Consider the following 7,278-nt stretch of genomic DNA (forward strand, 5'->3'; position numbering starts at 1 on the left):
CCATAAGCTCCTGAAAACAGGAAACAGATTCATTACTTCTTTTGTACTTCATCCCACCCCACCCTTCAGCTCTCACAGTGATTAACACTTGGGTTACTGATATGGACTGAATTGTGTCCCCTGCAAATTTATATATTGAAACCCTAACCCACAATGTGATTGTATCTGGAGAGAGAATCTTCAGGAGATAATTACAGTTAAATGAGTTCATAGGGTAAGGCCCTAATCTGATAGGACTATGGCTTTGTTAAAAAGAGGAAGAGAGGTCAGGCACAGTGGCTCACGCCTGTAATCCCAGCACTTTAGGTAGGTGGATAACCTGAGGTCAGGAGTTCGAGATCGGCTTGGCCAACATGGAGAAACTCCGTCTCTACTAAAAATACAAAAATATTAGCCGAGCCTGGTGGCACACACCTGTAATCCCTGCTACTCAGGAGGCTGAGGCAGGAGAATTGCTTGAACTTAGGAGGCAGAGGTTGCAGTGAGCTGAGATCGTGCCACTGCACTCTAGCTTGGGTGATAGAGTGAGACTCAACCTCAAAAAAAAAAAAAAAAGGAGGAAGAGAGAGAAGGAAATCTGACCTCTCTGTCATGCGAGGACACAGCAAGAAAATGGCAGTCTGCAAGGCAGGAAGAGGGCCCTCACTGGGGAACTGAGTCAGCCTTCACCATTTTGTTTTGTTTTGTTTGTTTGTTTGTTTTAAGGTATATAAACTAACAGACAAGTCCTACAGACTGATTTCTTCTTGGACACACCCACAGTATGGCCACGGTGATCAGTTGTCTTGGTGTGCTGGCCTCGGACATGAAGGCCCCAGGAGTGGCAGAGCCCTCTTTGTGCCCAGATCTTCTTTGGTCACTCCAGGTCTTCACAGAGCTTGTTGTCCAGACCATTGGCTAGGACCTGGCTATATTTTCCATCCTTTACATCCTTCTGTCTGTTCAAGAACCAGCCTGGGATCTTGTACTGGTGTGGATTCTGTATCGTGGTGATCACACGTTCTACCTCATCCTCAGTGAGCTCTCCCACCCTCCTGGTGAGGTTGATGTCTGCTTTCCTCAACACCGCATGAGCATATCTTTGACCTACACCTTTAATGGCAGTGATGGCAAAGGCTATTTTACACCACTCATCGATGTTGGTGTTGAGTACTCGCAAAATATGCTGGAACTTTTCAGGGATCACTAGAGACATGGTGGCAGCACAGTGGCGGCATGTAGGCCTCCTGTGGAAACTGCCTGCACCTTGATCTAGAACTTGCCAGTCTCCAGAACTGGAAGAAAATAAATTCATGTTGCTTAAGCCAACTAGTCTATGGTGTTTTGTAATGACCCCAAGCCGATAAAGACAAGAAAGTGGGGATGCTATTGTTACCAGTGCTGCTTTTCTTCTCCTTTTACTATTAAAATTTCATCTTTGGCCAGGCGTGATGGCTCACACCTGTCATCCCAGCACTTTGGGAGCCTGAGGCAGGTGGATCACTTGAGGTCAGGAGTTTGAGACCAGCCTGACCAACATGGTGAAACCCTGTGTCTACTAAAAATACAAAGTTAGTCGGGCATGGTGGTGCATGCCTGTAACCCCGGCTACTTGGGAGGTTGAGGCAGGAGAATCGCTTGAACCCAGGAGGCAGAGGTTGAGGTGAGCCAAGATTGCACCATCACACTCCAGCCTGGGCAACAAGAACAAAACTCCTTCTCAAAAAAAAAAAAAAAAATCATCCTTGTGAAGGAAAGAGAAGGGCAACCCTAAAAGTGTTTTTAAATTTTTTTCTGTATGTGAAATAGCAACTAAGAGGATTATCAAAAGAAATGAAGTTTCTTCCTGACTGCATAGGTTCTAACATAGGTGTCTCTGTCCAACTTTGTACCCCTCCTTAACGATAAGTGTTCCCTACTCCACAACTTTTAACCTTGAGGTATGTGTGAGCTAATAAACAGTGAGCCTTGGTGAGCTTATTCTTATCACCTTGGCCACCACGAATAGCTGGAGGATGGGTAAATGACCCAGTACTCACCAGAGGGATACAAGAATAATTTGGGGAAGATTTCTGGGAAATTTTCTTGCTCTTGCCAAAGAGTTGTCAGGACGCGTGTTCTCTCTTCCTCTGGAAATCGTTGTATGTGGAGTTACCTCAGCTGTTATTTAATGCGAAAAAAGCCAGGATATAAATGAAGCAGACACAGACAGGAGCAGAGTTGAGAGACTCAAAATAGAAGTCAAGCTGGAGCCCTGATCTGATTCTACCTGAAACCTGACTGCCTCTTGCACTTTTTAGCTTTGTGAGCTAATAAATTTCCATCATTGCCTAAGCCACTTTGAGCCTGACCTTTAATTACTTGCAGCCAGAAACACCCTTATTATAGAAGGGAAGGCTAAGCCCATCACAACGAGACAATTATTATTCACAGGAGAAAACTCAGATCTTGTCACTCTTTGTGTCTGCACCTTTCCCAATTTGACCCCAAATGCCTTCTTTGTAAAGACATTTGTACGTCCTCTCAAGTATTCTGTCTCTGCTAATTACTAGCCCATCTCATAGCCTGAGGCACTTTACTCTGGAGCACATTAAACTGGAACGTACATTAATTTATCCTCTCGGATCAACAAACTAAAGTCTCTGATAGACTAAACGGAACAACAGGATGAACATTTGAGGAGACACTGCAAGGGAGTATATGAAAGAAGATCAAAACTCCACTAAAAGGAGTTGAGAAGTGACTGTAAGATCACTGCAAAAAAAGACCTTAGAAGCAGAGTGGGAGCTCGCAATGTAATAAATGGAAGCCAATTACAAATGACAGGAGGTCCAGGGGGATATATTTTTGTTATAGTTGGAATAACACACTTTAGCTAAATTCTTGCTGACTCAAGGATCAGAAGGTGTTTGTTTGTTTGTTTTCGTCTGTGTGTGTTATGTGTGGTTTTTTGTCTGTTTGAGACGGAGTCTTGCTCTGTCTCCGAGGCTGGAGTGCAGTGGCACGATCTCGGCTCATTGCAACCTCCACTTCCTGGGTTCAAGCGATTCTCCTGTCTCAGTTTCCCAAGTAGCTGGGACTACAGGCACCCACCACCATGCCCAGCTAATTTTTGTATTTTTAGTAGAGATGGGGTTTCAACATATTGGCCAGGCTGGTCTTGAACTCCTGACCTCAGGTGATCCACCCACCTTGGACTCCCAAAGTGCTGGGATTACAGGTGTAAGCCACCGCACCCGGCCATATGTATGTGTTTTTAAATAAATTTTGAACACATACAGAGAAAAGAGAATGGGTGGTGCAGGTTTTTGTGAAGCAGCGGATTTTAGTTGAAAAAGCAGAGGAAGCCCCAGACATTGCACAGTTTAGGCTTTAACCCTGTCCAAGAGGGCCATTAGTGCCTCAGATCTACTCAGTATGGACCCTAAAGTCCTTCCCACCCCCATGAGCCACTTGTCAGGGTGTGCTGAGAAATCAGCCAGGAGGAACAGAGTCACTTATGGCCAAGAGGAATTGTTCTGGGAGTTGGTTAGTAGGCAGAAGAGAGAGAGAAAAAAAGAAGAAAATCCGTGCATGGGGGTCAGATGCCTCCAGGTGAAGAAGGCAAGGTGTAAAGAAGGATGTTTCTGGCTGCAAGCAACTGAAGGCAAGACTCAAAGTGGCTTAGGCAAGAAGGAAATTTACTAGGTAACAGTGCTAAAGTGTGCCAGAATCATGTGGCATCAAATATGTTACTGGTGGTAGTTATCCATATGGATCTGCAGTAACCTCAATTCTTGCCTCCTCAGAAGAAAGAATTCAACTAAGGGGCATAAGGCAGAAGGTGAGACCAAGGCAAGTTTCAGAGCAGGAATGAAAGTTTATTAAAATCTTTAGAGCAGTAATGAAAGGAAGGAAAGTACACTTGGAAGAAGGCCAAGCAGATGACTTGCAAGACCAAGTGCACCTGTTTTTTTGTTGTTGTTGTTCTGTTTTGTTTTGTTTTGTTTTGTTACAGAAAAGGTCTTTCTATGTTGCCCAGGTTAGAGTGCAGTGGCTATTCACAGGCATGATCACAGTTCACTACAGCCTTGAATTCCTAGGCTAGAGCAATCCTCCTGCCTCAGCCTCCTGAGTAGCTGGGGGGACTACAGAGAAGTTTAATTTAAAAAACAAATCATTTTGAGTGAGCAAATCCAAAGAGGATCTAATTACTGCAGATTAATGAAGATCTATGAGGAAAAAGTTTAAAACTGGGATGATGTAGCCCAGAGGTCACCAACTTAAGTGCCTTCAATGACGAGGTAGGTTCTGTCTAAGTGAATTGTGTGCAGGGGGTAGAACAGGGGATTTGGGCTCTGTCCAGTGTACACAGGGGCTACTCAATTCCAGCTGGTTGGTGCCCTCTAGAAACATCAGCTTGTGTTGCTGGATTTTTCAACTTTTTTCAAAAGCTGGAAATGTGTGTGTGTGTGTGTGTGTGTGAGAGAGAATGTGTGTGTGTGTGTGTATGTGTGTGTGTGTGTTTTGAGAAAGAGAGAGAGATGAGAAAAAAAAAATCATTTTCAGGACAGAAAAGGAAAGAAGAAAAAAGGAAGTCAGTGAGCCAATGAGCCATGTTCTCAGAATTTTCCTTTAACGAAGTCATCCTAAAGGAGCCTGAGGATCAGACGGATCACCAGGGCATCATTTTGCAGCTATGGTCACTTCTCCTCTTCACCCAGCACCTGGAGAACACCCTGTGGGGGCACGTGGAATTAACAGGTAATGACCAGCCCTACCTTCAGTATGCAAAGGAAAATCATCTGAGGATTTTGTCAAATGCAATTTCTCATTCAAGCGGGTCTGGATGGAGCCTGAGATTAGCATTGTCCAAGCAGCTCCCAGACATGATGTTGCTGGTTCACAATTTGAGCAGCAAGATTTTAGAGCAGATTTTTCAAGCTTTTTTGACCACCATTACATTTTACTTGGCAAGCTAGAATACATATATAAATGTACACATATAATTGAGACAAAAATTTCAAAAGATGAAACTTTTTGCATTATATGAGTGTACCCCGATGTTTTTTATTCAGTTCCACTGTTTTACCCTATTCTATGATGTTATATTTTATTTTTTAAATGTTGGTCATGACTCACTAAATAGGTTTTATGGCCCACTAATAGCTTATGATATAGACAAGCCTAGACAACATGGCAAGACCCTGTTTCTACCAAAAATACAAAAATTAGCTGGGTGTGGTGGCTTACACCTGTAATCCCAGTTACTCAGGAGGCTGAGGCATGAGAATCACTTGAACCAGGGAGACAGAGGCTGCAGTGAGTCAAGATCATCACATCACTGCACTCCAGCCTGGGCAATGAAGTGGGACTCTGTCTCCAAAAAAAAAAAAAAAAAAAAAAAGCTTATGATATAGAGTTTGCAAAACACTTCTTTTAAATTTATGTTCAAACCCTTTCTATTACTTTTATCATTTAGTTATTTAATTTAATTTAATTTTTTCTTTAGAGATAGGGTCTCTCTCTGTTCCCTAAGACTGGAGTGCAATAGTGTGATCATGGTTCACTACAGCCTCAACCTCCTGGGCTCCAACAGATTAATTAAGATCTCTGAGAAAAAATTTAAAACTGGGATGTAGCCCAGAGGTCATCAATTTAAGTGCCTCAGTGACAAGGCAGGTTCTGTCTAAGTGAATTGTGACAATTCTTCCATCTCAGACTCTTGAGTAGCTTGGACCACAGGCACATACCACCATGCCTGGCTAATTTCTTTTTTATTTTTTGTAAAGACAGGTTTCCCTGTGTTGCCCAGGCTGGTCTCGACTTTGGCTTGAATCAGTCCTCCTACCTCAGCTTCTCAAATTCTGCAATTACATATGTGAGCCATGAACCCAGCCCACTTTTTTTTTTTTTTTAAATGTGAATGTCTTTCCATGTCTTCAGAGGACAGAGAGAAAAAGAAGAAAGATCTTGTAAACATTGCCTGAGAAACATAGGCCAGCAGAGATTATAATAACAGCTAACGGGGGCCGAGTACTTACTATCTGCCAGGTGTCTTAGTTCATTTATGCTGCTATAACAGAACACCACAGACTGGGTAATTTTTGAAAAACAAAAGTTTAATTTTGAAGTTCGGGAAGTTCAAGATCAAGGTGTTGGCAGGTGCAGTTGTCTGGTGAGGGCTGCTTTCTGTTTCCAAGATGACACCTTGTTGCTGTATCCTCCAGAGGAGGGGAGCACCATGTCCTTACATGGTATGAGGTGAAAGGACAAGCAAACCTCAAAAGACAAGAAAACGCTGTGTGAGGCCTCCCTTAAAAGAGCCTAATTGCATTCAGGAGGGAGAAGCCCTTGTGACATAATCATCCCTTAAAGGCCCTACCTCTTAATACCATGACATTGTTCATTAAGTTTCAACACCTGAATTTTTCAGGGGACAAATTCAAATTATAACATCAGGAGTATGGTTAAGCACATTTGCTCCAGGACCAGAACATGAGTTAAGTGTGTAGCTTCCAGAGGCAGATTGTCAGGGTTCTAACCACAGTTTAGCCAGTTACAAACTTGAAACCTTGGGCAAGTTACTTAATCTGTCTGTGCCACAGCTTTTTTATCTGTAAAACTAAGATAATAACATAGACAGGTGTGGCAGTACACAGCTGTAGTCCAATTACTGGGGGAACTGAGGCAGGAGGATCATTTGAGCCAAGCAGTTTGTATGGTTTGACTGTGTCCCCACCCAAATCTCATCTTGAATTCCCATGTGCTGTGGGAGGAACCCAGTGGGAGTTGATTGAATCATGGGAGCTGGTCTTTTCCGTGCTGTTCTCGTGATAGTGAATACATCTCATGAAATCTGATGCTTTTAAAAATGAGAGTTTCCCTGCACAAACTCTCTCTCTGCCTGTCACCATCCTGGTAAGATGTGACTTGCTCCTCCTTGCCGTCTACCATGATTTGTGATGGCTCCCCAGCCACATGGAACTGTAAGTCCATTAACCCTTTTTTCCTGTATAAATTACCCAGTCTTTGGTATGTCTATCAGCAGCGTGAAAATGAACTAATACAGTAAATTGGTACGAGTAGGGTGGTGTGCTGCTGAAAAGATATGCAAAAATGTGGAAGCGATTTTGGAACTGGTTAGCAGGCAGAGGTTGAAACAGTTTCGAGGGCTCAAAAGACAGGAAAATGTGGGAAAGTTTGGAACTTCCTAAAGACTACTTGAATGGCTTTGTCCAAAATGCTGATAGAATATGGACAATAAAGTCCAGACTGAGGTGGCCTCAGATGGAGTTGAGGAACTTGTTGGGAACTGGA

General features: G+C 43.2%; 1 pseudogene; it reads right to left on the reverse strand.

The window, feature by feature from the left end:
- Positions 1-700: 700 nt before the first annotated feature.
- On the reverse strand, positions 701-1,195 carry LOC108538549 (40S ribosomal protein S18 pseudogene; annotated as a pseudogene).
- Positions 1,196-7,278: the final 6,083 nt, after the last annotated feature.

Source organism: Rhinopithecus bieti, unplaced genomic scaffold (genome assembly GCF_001698545.2).
Source record: "Rhinopithecus bieti isolate Rb0 unplaced genomic scaffold, ASM169854v2 scaffold_15252, whole genome shotgun sequence".
NCBI lineage: Eukaryota > Metazoa > Chordata > Mammalia > Primates > Cercopithecidae > Rhinopithecus > Rhinopithecus bieti.